The following is a 13,239-nucleotide window of genomic DNA, read 5'->3' as shown; positions in this document are numbered from 1 at the left end:
GTTTCACTTAGCTGCCTTTCTGGCAATTTCTCCTTTTCTTTCCTTTGGGGGTGTCTTTGTCTACCCATTTTTTATCTAGATGTCGAATTGTGCAGGTGCTGCTCCTTGGGTGGCAGTGGCTCCTTGGGATACGGTTGCTCCTCGGGTGGTCGTGGCCTTGGCTGCTCCTCAGTTGGCAGGGGCTCATCTGGAGGGTGCTGTTCACAGAAGTGGTGGCTCCTCTGGCTGGTGGGGGAAGGCTACTCTCACAGCTGCTGCTCCTTGGACAGGCGTGTTCTGTTCATGAGGCTGCTGCTCCTTGCATGGGGGCGGGCTGCTCGTGTGGCTACTGCTCCTTGGATGGGGGTGGAATGCTCACATGGTTGCTGTTCCTTGGGGCGGGCTGCTCATGAGGCTGCTGCTCCTTGGATGGGGGATGGGCTGCCTGTGTGGTTGCTGCTCCTTGGATGGGAATGGGCCGCTCACCTAGCTGCTGCTTGTTGGATGGGTACAGGCTGCATATGGCTCCTGCTCCTTGGACTGGTGCAGGCTGCACAGGGTTGCTGCTCCTCAGATGTGGGTGGTCTGCTCATGTGGCTGCTGCTCCTCGGACCAGATATGGCTGCTTGGGCGGCTGCTGCTCCTTGAATGGGGTCAGGTTGCTCGCTTAGCTGCTGCTCCTCAGACAGGTGCAGGGTGCGATCTGTGTGCAGCTGCTGCTTCTCAGATGGGGAAAACTGCACAGGGCTGCCACTCCTCAGTCATGGGCGGCCTGCTCGTGTGGCTGCTGCTCCTCAGATGGGGGTGGACTGCTCACGTGATTGCTGCTCCTTGGACAGGGGAGCAGGCCGTTCACACAGTTGCTGCTACTTGGACAGGGGCTGGCCACGTGAGGCTGCTGCTCTTTGGCCTGGGACAGGCTGTTCATGGGGCTGCTGCTCCTTGGACAGGAGCGGGCTGCTCACGTGTCTGCTGCTCACATGCTCACAGTGCCCTGGGCTAAAGCGTTGGCCAGTCAGAGGGAAGCATGCTTCGGAACTCACAGGATCCTGCACCAGCTGGGGACTCGGTGACCGTGGGACCACAGTCAAGGTAGCAGGTCCCTGGAAGGGGTGGCTGTAGAGTCCCAGGTGTTATCTGAGGGCACCCTGGGTGGAGGTGGTTTCTTGTCTGTGGTTTCTGTTTCCTGTTGCTGGGACTGAAGACCTCTCTTTAGACCAGTTCCTTTGGACTCACAGGGACTATTCAGATTTTTTTTTAATCCTTTGTACCATTCAGGGTATAATCTGGGTGTGGCTGTATTGGTTGCCTAGAGACTGGAGGGAGGGGTTATCTCTTTAGGATGAAATGGTTGCCCAGGTCCTGGGCTCAGGTATGATGCAGCGCCAGACTCACTTCTACTTCTCCTGGACCCTCTCTTCTCCCCAGCCTCTCCCCAGACTCCACAAGTCTGTACCTTCTCCCTCACCTCAGCCACGGGTGAGTGTATCCGAAAGGTCCTATGAACTAGGTTCAGTGAAGCAAAGCACAGGCCACAGAGAGGGGAAAGAATGCACCTCTGAAAGCTCCTCTCTTGCTGGCACTGCACGTTTGGTCAGCCCTTCAGGCTGCCCCCTCTGGGCTCAGTCTTTCATGACTGTGGACCCAGATCTAGAATCCCCTGCCACCAGCAGTCCTGCGGACCTCCTTTCCACAGTCAGACACTGCATCTGTCCCAAGGGACGTGGCTCAGTGCCAAGTGGTTTCCCTCTGACCCTCTGGGCTCAGAGATCTAGCAGATCTCTCCTGTCCAGATCCTTGATTTTACCTTTTTCCAGGAATCCTCTGCCCTTCCCGGCTTCAAATTGTCTCACCAGCTGAGTCTCCTTTGCCAATTCGGGGTGGGTGTTATTAGTTTCAGCTGCTCATTCTATCTGCTCCGGGACAAGGCTTGGGACACATCTGTATATTCCACCACCATTTTGTCCTCTGCAAATTCCTTTATTAACAAAAGGGAAATAGAACACAATTAATTATTGAAGTTGATTTACCTCTTGGGGAGAGGCTACTGGAATAAATATTTCTTGAACTCATAGTTGGTCAGGTTTCCTATGGTCTTCCGATTCTCCAAGGTCTGATTGTACCCGTATCCTTCCATTATCCCAAGTTTTAGCACAGCAGGTTGTAACCTGGGTTTCCTAGGTAACCTAAGTGGTTAAAAATAAAGGTGATGATAACAGTAGCAGATGCTATTTCTCTTCTCTGCACAAGCAAACTCTTGTAAGATCCCCAATTTCTCACTTTGAAGTCTTCCTTAAATATCTCAGGAAAGTCTCAGGTCATCCTGATGGATTCCCAAGTAATGTCCTCCTGGGTTTCTTATAGAGCCTAACATCTCCCCCTTGCCTCCTGAGCCTCCTCTATGGTGACCTGACACACTGCTCTCTGATGCCTACCAAGACACTAGGGAAGTGACTCATGGCCACGTCCCATTTTAGTCCAGCACAAGGTCAAGCCACATTGACTTTCTGCATGCTGTGTCAAAAATACTATAGCAGATGCACAAAAGCCCTGCTATATTCTGCAACAAAGTAGGGAAACTCTTTCCTGTCTTTGAATTTCATGAAACATTCTTATCTGGCCAGAAGAGAGCTGGGCTCTCAACAAACACCTATCTACATGGGTATGGGTAGCTGGATATGCTGAGTGGCTGCACTGAGCTCAAAATCTCTTTCCTCTCTTGGTGTCTAGTTGTGTAGGGATGGGGTCTTCACCTTGAACCAAGCTAGCATACGTGATTTCTTCAGTCTTGATCCCATGCATACATAGATCTCTGGTATCCCACTACTGAGGCCATACATAGATCTCTGGTATCTCACATTCTGAATCCTAGGATGACTACAGTCTAGGTTCAAGCCAGAACCTCTTCTGCTCATCTAAGGAAATGATTCAGAATCATGTACTATGTTTGAATCATCCAAGTAGGCCTGTGGCCATCTGCTCATACTTGTAAGGAAAGAGACAAATTATGGTTTGGGCATATGGCTTTTGCTATAAACCTTATTGTTTTCTCTTAATGGCAAAAATGATGTATTATTTAAAACTAAGGAATTGTTATAGCATGTGACTAAGTGTATAATGAAATGCTATATAAATTATATTTATAATTTGATGACAAACTAAATGGATGAAGCATGAAGAAAACTGGCCCTGGACTAAAAAAAAAATAAAAACCCCAGATTATTTTTTAGCTTGTTTTTTCTTTTTTTCTTTTCTTTCTTTCCTTTTGATTGAGAGTGGCAAGAAGTTATCAGGGAGAATGCCCGAATGGTCATTCTTCCTTTCACCCAATAGTGAGTATTGATTACTAGCTCCCTGTATTGTCTTTCTCTTCACTTCAAAAGGGTGAAGAGGTTTGGTGACCTCAGCCTGCAAATTCTTCAGGACCTGCTATGGATGACACTCATAACTTCTGTGGTTTGGATTGGTTTAAGCAATTGTTAACAACAATTGTTAACAACGTCACTTGTGGGAACATATGGATGTTAATTTTAGAGAAGTCCACTTGGATGATTTTAAAGAGTCTTACATTAGTAGATAGAGATAAAAAGGGGAATATCAGATAGGAATTTTAGAAGCAAGCTGCTCTATCTCAATTTCTGCTTTTAGACAGGATTTCCAGTCAGTCATTTAATCCATTCTAAAACATATCTCAAACACATCCCATGGTTATATAGCCCCATTTATCACAGGAATTATTATTTAGGGGAAAACTATTCAACTTTTGAAACTTAAGTCATTTATTCTTTTTTTTTATATAACATTTCATTGGTTTTACTTATTTTTTTAAATAAATCTTTATTGTTCAGATTATTACAATTGTTCCTCTTTTCCCCCCCCATAGATCCCCTCTACCCAGTTCCCACCCCACCCTCTGTCCTTACCACCCTCCCCACTGTCCTCATCCATAGGTGTACGATTTTTGTCCAGTCTCTTTCCACACCCCCCACACCACTTTCTCCCCCGAGAATTGTCAGTCCACTCCCTTTCTATGCCCCTGATTTTATTATATTTACCAGTTTATTCTGTTCCTCAGATTTTTTTATTCACTTGATTTTTAGATTCACTTGTTGATAGATATGTATTTGTTGTTCATAATTTTTATCTTTACCTTTTTCTTCTTCCTCTTCTTAAAGAATACCTTTCAGCATTTCATATAATACTGGTTTGGCGGTGATGAACTCCTTTAGCCTTTTCTTATCTGTGAAGCTCTTTATCTGACCTTCAATTCTGAATGATAACAGTAGCAGATGCTATTTCTTTTGCTGGGTAGAGTAATCTTGGTTGTAGGTTCTTGCTATTCATCACTTTGAATATTTCTTGCCACTCCCATCTGGCCTGCATAGTTTCTGTTGAGAAATCAGCTGACAATCGTATGGGTGCTCTCTTGCAGGTAACTAACTGTTTTTCTCTTGCTGCTTTTAAGATTCTCTCTTTGTCTTTTGCTTTTGGCATTTTAATTATGATGTGTCTTGGTGTGGTCCTCTTTGGATTCCTTTTGTTTGGGGTTCTCTGCGCTTCCTGGACTTATAAGTCTATTTCTTTCACCAGGTGGGAGAAGTTTTCTGTCATTATTTCTTCAAATAGGTTTTCAGTATCTTGTTCTTTCTCTTCTTCTGGGACCCCCATAATTCTGATGTTGGTACACTTGAAGTTGTCCCAGAGGCTTCTTACACTACCTTCATATTTTCGAATTCTTTTTTCTTTTTTCTTTTCCGGTTGGGTGTTTTTTGTTTCTTTGTATTTCAAATCTTTGACTTGATTCTTGTGATCCTCTAGTCTGCTGTTGGATCTCTGTATATTATTTTTTATTTCAGTCAGTGTATGCTTAATTTCTAGTTGGTCCTTTTTCATATCCTTGAGGGTCTCGTTAAATTTATCGGCCTTTTCTAGAAAATTCTTGAAAAACCTTATAACCGTGGTTTTGAACTCTATATCCAATCATTTGCTTTCCTCCATTTCTTTCATTTGTGACCTGTTTCTTTGTCTCCACATTTTGGCTGCTTCCCTGTGTTGATAGAGTGGCTTTGTGTGCTAAGTGTCCTATAGGGCCCAGTGGCTCAGCCTCCCCAGTTATCTGAGGTGGACACTCTTGGTGCACCCTTTTGTGGGCTGTGTGCACAGTCTTGTTATAGTTAAGCCTTGATTGTTGTTGGTATCACTGGGAGGAATTGACCTCCAGGCCAATTGGCTGTGAGGATCAACTGTGTCTACGCTGGGAGAACTTCTGTGCTGGAGACACCCTTATGAGACAAGACTTGCAAAACCCTCTGTGCTCAGCTTGGATGGGACAGAGTCTCAGGGTGAAGCAGACAGCAATGGCTTCCCATCAGCCCTGCCCTAAGAGTCCCTTGGGTCTCAGTGTCCCGTGGTAATTTCTGCAAGCACCTCTGAGAGAGAGCCGCCCTCAAGTTTCGCCCGGTGCCAGACAGTCCAGTTTCTCCCCAAATGAGTCTGGGTCCCCAGAGTATCACCCGGAACTGGAGTTCAGAGCAGTCAGGAGCTTTTCTCTCCCTCCCGATTGAGAAAGCCAGCATGTACTCAGTTTCCAGCCCTCTCTTTGCGCGCGCCTCTGTACCTCTGCCTTCTGCAGTTCCTCTGAGTCTCAGTGTGCTTTTCTCTTTCCTGACAGTACAGTTTCTCCCCGAATGAGTCTGGGTCCCCAGAGTCTCGCCCAGAACTGGAGTTCAGAGCAGTTGGGAGCTTTTGTCTCCCTCCTGATTGAGAAAGCCAGCAGCGTACTCAGTTGCCAGCCCTCTCCGTGTGGGCACCTCCATACCTCTGCCTTCTGCAGCTTCTCTGAGTCTCAGTGTGCTTTTCTTTTTCCTTCTAGTTATAGAATTTCCACTCAGCCAACCTTCCTGTGGTTCTGGATGATGTCCATTTTGTTTTTTAATTGTAGTTTTGAAATTGTTGTGTGAGGCAGCAGTTTAAGTGTTTACCTATGCCGCCATCTTGGTTTCTCCAAGTCATTTATTCTTAAGTGAAAATGACAAATAGTTATTTAGTTCCCCTGATCCATATTGCATGTGAAATGGAATATAAAGGAAAGTGCATAAGTTCTAATATCAGACAGACCTAACTTTAAGTCCTGGCTTCACATTTACTATCTGTGTGACCTTGGGAAAGTCATTTAATCTTTCTGAGTTCCCCTTTCTGCAACTCTAAAGTGGAGATCTAATGCTCATCTAAGCAGGTAGTTATATGAATGAAATGAACTGATAGACATGAACATGGCTGGCATGCATAATGTATTCAACAAATGCCCTTGACCTATGTGTTATTTTCAGATAGGCCCTAAATCCAAGTCATTATTTGGTATTGATCCTGCTGCTTATGTAACAGGTGACATCAGCAAGAAAGAGTTCATTACAATAAAGGAAGTCTTTAGAAATCTAGTTATAGCCTGAAGATTAGACTGATATCCAGGAGATGGATTTATTTTGCAACCTAAGATTAGTTCAATGAAAAAGATTAATGAGTCACATTATACAATCAGCTCAAGCTAATGACAAATGAAAATGTTCTGGTTTTTAGCTAGGGTTGATTTAATATTATTTGTGCAATAATAGCATTAAATTCAAAGTCTGTTCTAGTGAATTGGACTTTACCCAGAACTTTCCACTCAGAAATGAGGTATTCTCATAATCTTACTGACGACATGGGGGCAGCCCCATCTGTGGTGCAGTTTCCGGGCTGTCAAGAGTCCCTCTGATTCTCAAACACCCTGCTTTCTCTTCTCCCTCCTGTGATTAACTCTGAGGTGAGTGAAGCTTTCATCTGACTATTTCCATGATTTAAGTTTTCTGGAAGAATTATAGGTAGAGCCAGAATCGAACATTAATAACCTAATTGGCATTAGTTTATCTGATTAACCCTAGAAGAGACTAGAATCCTGAGTTAAGTTGTGCTGGGAAGAAGTCAGAGTGGGAGACCCAGACCCTTGGGAAGAAGTGGGTAATGTACAGGGGCTGAGCAACTACTGGTGAGGGGTAGTTATAGCCTCAGCTATCAGAACATACTGCGTATGTTTCAATTGGTATTTGGGTCAATTATGCCTTGTGCTGCCATTACTGTTTTCATATTTCTGTCATTACCACTAGGTTATAAAATCTTCAAGGTAAAGAGCTTCCTTTTCATATCTCTGGCTTTCCCTCAGAGTGCTTTGCTTGTATCTAGTAGGAATTCAATAAATGCCTGTTGCATGAATAAATAAGTCAGTGGAAGTAAAGAGGATATGCAAAGTAGAATGAAGAGACATTGAAGAAAATCTGCTTTGTTTTGCCTAGGGCTGAACTTCATAATTCTACTTCCATTTGTTGCTTCATGTAAATTACCCTTTTGTGCAGTCTTTTCTATTTTCTTCTCAACTTTGGGTCTTTCTATTCCTTCCTTTTAATCTTCATGGCCACTGCCTCCAATACATCTGACCTGGCTCACCTCTCATGTGAAATATATGGCTGTCTCCACTTCTTCCTTCTCACTGAACTTCTGGCAACCAGCTGATGATGCTCAAAGTGCCCAGGAAGAAATCCATCATTTCACTCTAATATCACATTAGCAGGAAACAGTCAGGGATCACTGCATGAGTGCTCTATTTTTAAGTTCAAATTACAGTATAAGAATTAATTAGTTCACAAATAAAGGCAAACAAATATTAAACACACTAATTATATGCCAAGACTGAAAATTGAGTGTTACACAAGATGACTACTACAAGGGACTACTGAATGCACTTTGCTGAATAAAATTTTGTTACCCCGAATGATTTTTAAAGTTTGGTCTGGAATATTGGAATGATTTTACATTACAGAAATGTTCATTTCGATGTTTGTTTCACTGGAATGCAATGTGTTGATTCTTTCTCCTTTTATTTCCCCTATGAAATAACAATAAATTAAATTATTTCTTATAATTAAAATGTTTATCTTAAGGTAATCATAGATTCACATACAGTTTTAAGAAATAATACAGGGAGTCCCCATGTACGATTTATGGAGTTTCACCCAATGGTAACATTTTGCAAAGTTACAATACAATATCACACAAGGATATTGACCTGGATACAGTCACTATGCAGAACATTTCTAGCACCACCAGGCCCCTTCATTTCTCTTTTATAGTCACATCCACTTTCCTCTTGTTCACCCCCTTCTTAATCCCTGGCAACAACTAATCTGTTCTCCATTTGTATAATTTCATCATTTCAAGAATGCTATATAAATGGAACCATACAGGCTCTCACCTTTTGGGATTGGCTTTCTTTTACTCAACATATCTGGAGATTCATCCAGGTTGTTGAGTGTATTATTAGTTCATTCTCTTTTCTTGCTGTGGTATGGACATACTGCAGTTTATTTAACCATTCTTCCACTTCTAGTTTTTGGCTATTAAGAATAAATATATTGTAAACATTTGTGTATAGCTTTTGGTGTGAACACCAGTCTTCATTTCTCTGGGATAAATACCAAGGAATATGATTACTGGATTATATGGTAGTTGCGTGTTTAGCTTTTTTTGGAAACTGTAAAATTGTTTTTCAGAATGCTGTATCATTTTATATGCCCACTAACAACGTATGTGATCCAATTTCTCAGCTTTCTTGGCCGCATTTGGTGTTGTCATTATGTATCTCATTGTGGTTTTAATGTGTATTTCTCTAATACCTAATAACATTGAACATCCTACCTAATAAAATGGTAATATGTAAATTACCATCACTCTGCTATGCCCACGATTGGGCCAGCGGGAGGCGCAGGGGGCGGGACTCAGGGTGGCCGGGGTAGCTGATTGGGCCAGCGGGACGCTGAGCTCATGTCACTAGCGGTGGCGCGAGCTCAGTGTCTGCGCCATGGCTGTGCTGAGGAACAGAAGGGGCCTCTGGGGCAGCGAGCTCACGTCCCGCCGCGGACCATCAAAAGCGGGGGAGCTGGGTGCCTGGTGCACCAGTGGACAGGCACCCAGCTCCCCCGCGATCGAAAGTGAAAGCATGTAGGGGACCCTACAGGTGCATGATTCAATCATGTACTGGGCCTCTAGTATTTTCATATACTTTTTTTGCCATTTTTATATCTTGTTGGGTGAAATGTCTCATCACATCTTTTGCCCACGTTCTCATTGGATTTTTAAAAATTTCTCAATGCCTTTACTTTTAAACATATCTCATCACACCTTTTGCCCATGTTCTCATTGAATTTTTAAAAATTTCTCAATGCCTTTACTTTTAAAAATTTCTCAATGCTCTTACTTTTTCATGTATAGGTATACATGAAAAAGACAGACATGATCACAGGTAAAAACGAATAAAATCTTACCAGAAAGCTTTTAGCTGTTGAGCCTGTAGTTCTGAGTAGACATGTTGCAGTGCTGAAAGGAATGGTAATTAGTATTCCTCTCCTTCCTCACCCTTTCTTTCAACAGGATCCACATCAACCTCCTCATAATCCTTCTCAAGGGCAGCCATGTCCTCATGGGCCTCAGAAAACTCTCCTTCCTCCATGCCCTACCCATGTACCAGTGGACAAAGGCACGCTTGGCATATACCAGGTCAAACTTGTGGTCCAAGTGAGCCCAGGCCTCAGCAATAGTTGTGGGTTGTCCAGGATGCACATTAATTACCAGCCTCACACTGTCCACAAACTGAATGCTGCATTTTGTCTTGACGGTAGCAATGGCAGCATTGACATCTTTGGGAACCACATCACCACAGTACAACAGGTAGCAAGCCATGCATTTACTGTGGCGAGGGGCACATTTCACCATCTGGTTGGCTGGTTCAGAGCACTCACTGGTGATCTCTGCTACAGAATGCTGTTCATGGTGGGCTTTCTCAGCAGAGATGACAGACATGTGTGGCCAGAGGGAAGTGGATGCAGAGGGAGGGCACCAGGTTGGTCTGGAATTCAGTCAGATCAACTATCAAAGCTCCATCAAACCTAAGGGAAACACAATCTAGTTAATTAGATGGTTAAGTTTAGTGTAGGTTGGGCACTCGATATGGAAGTTTCTATATCAGATGTCATTGATGGCCTCATTGTCCATGGTGAAGGCACAATCAGAGTGCTCCAGGGTGGTGTGAGTCATAAGGATGGAGTTTTAGGGCTCACCTACATCTGTGGAAACCTGGAGGGCGGTATAAGTAGAGAACTCCAGTTTGGACTTCTTGCCCTGGTTACATTCCATCAACAGGAAGGTGAACCCAGAACCAGTTCCCCCACCAAAGCTGTGGAAAACCAAGAAGCCCTAAAGCCCTGTGCACTGGTCAGCTGGTTTCTGAATTTGGTCCAGGACTAGGCTAATGATCTCTTTGCCAATGGTTTAGTGTCCACAGGCATAGTTATTGGCAGCATCTTCCTCGCCTGTGACGAGCTGCTCAGGGTGGAAGAGCTGGCGGTAGGTACCAGTGTGAACTTCATCAATGACTCGGGGTTCTATGTCTACCAACACTGCCCTGGGCACATGCTTGTCAGCATCTGTCTCACTGAAGGAGGTATTAAAGGAATAATCTCCTCCCCCAATGGTCTTGTCACTTGGCAAGACTGGACATCGGGCTGGGTGCCATGTTCCAGGCAGTAGGGCTTCCAGCAGGCATTGCCAATCTGGACATCAGCCTGGCCAATATGTATGGAGATGTACTCACCCATGGCTGAGGGTTAGAAAGCACAGGCAACTGGAGTAGACACTGGGTCCCGGTTATTGTGCCCAATATGCTAAGAGTCAAGGTAAGTAATGCATTTTCACATTGAATTTTTAAAAAAATCTTTATTGTTGAAAGTATTATATAAGTCCTCCTCCTCCCCCCATTTTAAATTACTCTTTCATTGTTGAGTTTTGAGTTTTTTATATAATCTAGATATTAGTCCTTTGTCAAATATGTGGTCTGCAAAATTCTTTTTCGTAGTCGGTAGCTTGTCTTTTGATCCTTTTAGTAGAATCTTTCACAAGAGCAAAAGTTTTTAATTTTTATAAAGTTCAATTTATCAATTTTTACTTTATGGATTGTGCTTTTAATGTCAAATCTAAGAATTCTTTTCTTAGATCCTGAAGAGTTTCTTCTATTTCTTTAAAACTTTTATAGTTTTACACTTAAGTTTGTGATACATTTTAAGTTAATTTTTGTATGAAGTGTGGACAGATTGAAGTTTATTTATTTTTTTTTGCTTGTGGATGTTCAATTGCTACAGTTGTAAAGGTTATCTTTTCTTCATTGAATTGCTTCTGCACCTTTGTCAAAAATCAGTTGGGAATATTTGTGCAAGTTTCTTTTTTTTAAATTTATTTATTGATTAAGGTATCACATATTTGTCCTCATCCCCCCATTCCCATCCCACACCCCTCCCCACGCATGCCCCCACCCCTCTGTTGTCCTTAACCACTGGTTAGGCTCATATGCATGCACACAAGTCCTTTGGTTGATCTCTCCCCTATATCCCCACCCTCCCCTACCCTCTCTCTGAGGCCTGACAGTCTGATCCATTCCTCCTTGTTTCTGGGTCTATTCTTGTTCATCATTTCCCCTAGATGAGTGAGATCATGTGCTACTAGAAATACACTTATAAGAACCAAAAATGAGACAAGCAATAATGGTTATGCTGAAAGGCAAATGAATCAGTCTGTAGTGAGTTTCTTTCTGGGCCAACAGTTCTTTTGCGACCCAATTTCAATGTCAAACAGTTCCTTATGTGCACATGTCAGCAATAATATTTCAGTTCTGGATGGTGGACAAATGGTGGTAATGCAGGTCCGACCCTCTCTGGTTTGGTCCTGGGCAACCTGCAGTGATGCACAGCTGCTGACTGCTAGTATGGCAAGGCGACGTCAGCATCTTCCATCTCTGGACTGCTTCTTTTCTGTCTTCATGGCTGGAGTAGTCGTGTCGATTCCTCTCTGTTGCCGGAATCCACATGGTCTCGGAGTTGTTTTCTGAAAATATACCAACATATTCTCGACCAAAAGTTAATAAAGGAATATTTTCTATAAATTTGACTTGGGATCCTTTTTCATTTTTTGCCCAAATGATTTTCCTCTGGCTTGTTTTGACAGCATGTGTGTTTTTCATGAGTGTCTTGCTTTTAGCATTACAATTATTTTTCTAAAGTACAAATTTTCTAGATGTAATTTACTTACAGGTTATTTTTCCTTACATGATATTCTTCTACTATCCCCCCCTTTTTTGATTTAAATATTAGGAGGCTTTTGAAAATTTTTTAATGTAGTCTTGATAGCTTTTAAATTTTATTTTTTGCACTATAATATGACTGCTTTAGGTTCATTACCTGTTATGCAATTTTATCTTGAGATGAACTATCAATAAAAAATTTAGTTAACAGTTTAGGAACTGTTTTTTGTCCAGTACTATTAATTTTTCTAGAATATTTGCTTGTTTCAATTAGCCAATTTAAATTAGCCTGAAAACTTGACTACTATTTCACTGTCAAATTTATTACTCTAACAACAATCTTATTTTTACCCTGTAAATACTATTGGAAAGGATTATTTGCCTTCTTGAGTAGGCCCTGAGCATTCCATTTGTGCAAGTTTCTTCCTGGGTTTTTTATTCTGTTCCATTGATCTATGTGCCTGTCTATTCATACCGTTTTAATTACAGTTAGTATCTTCTGAAATCAGTGGCTGGATTTATTTTATTCTTCTTTTTCAAAATTATTTTAAATATTCTAGTTTCTTTGCTTTTCCACATAAATTTTGGCATAATCTTCAGTATGTTTACAAAAAATGTTTCCTGGAATTTTGATAGAAATCATATTAAATCTGTATATCAGTATGAGAAGAATTGATGTCTTTATTTAGTCTTCCAATCAAGAAACATGGTGTGTCTCTCCACATATTCAGATCTTTCATTTCCTGGAACCAATTCCCTTAACCATAGTTAAGTTTTTGGAGATTCAAAAGTTATTAATGGATTTTCAACTTTGTATGGAGTCAGTGCTCACATTGTTTAAGGGTCAACTCTACATGATATATACTTTTAATCCTTTTACTTTAAATCTACCTATATTGTTATATTTGAAGTGAGTCTCTTGTAAATAGTAGAGAGTTGGGTCATGTTTGTTAATTTATTCTGCTGATCTCTGTCTCTTAATTGATTTGTAAAGACCTTTTATATTTAATGTAATTATTGATTTGTTAGGAATCAAGGCTATTTTATTTTTTGTTTTGTTTTTCCTCTCCAGTTTTCATTTCTCATCCTCCCCCCTTTCCTCC

At 42.0% G+C, this 13,239-nt stretch overlaps 1 pseudogene across 1 annotated transcript; it reads right to left on the bottom strand.

Moving 5' to 3' along the window:
- Nucleotides 1-9,400: 9,400 nt before the first annotated feature.
- Nucleotides 9,401-10,661, bottom strand: LOC307103188 (tubulin alpha-1B chain-like; annotated as a pseudogene). Its single transcript has one exon. The product of its transcript is annotated as a tubulin alpha-1B chain-like (transcript).
- Between the last annotated feature and the right edge of the window lie 2,578 nt (nucleotides 10,662-13,239).

The sequence above is a fragment of the Cnephaeus nilssonii genome (genome assembly GCF_951640355.1).
Source record: "Cnephaeus nilssonii genome assembly, chromosome: 1".
In the NCBI taxonomy this organism is placed as follows: Eukaryota; Metazoa; Chordata; class Mammalia; order Chiroptera; family Vespertilionidae; genus Cnephaeus; species Cnephaeus nilssonii.
The sequence above is the reverse complement of the archived record's forward strand: the minus strand, read 5'-3'. Positions and strand labels throughout refer to the sequence as shown.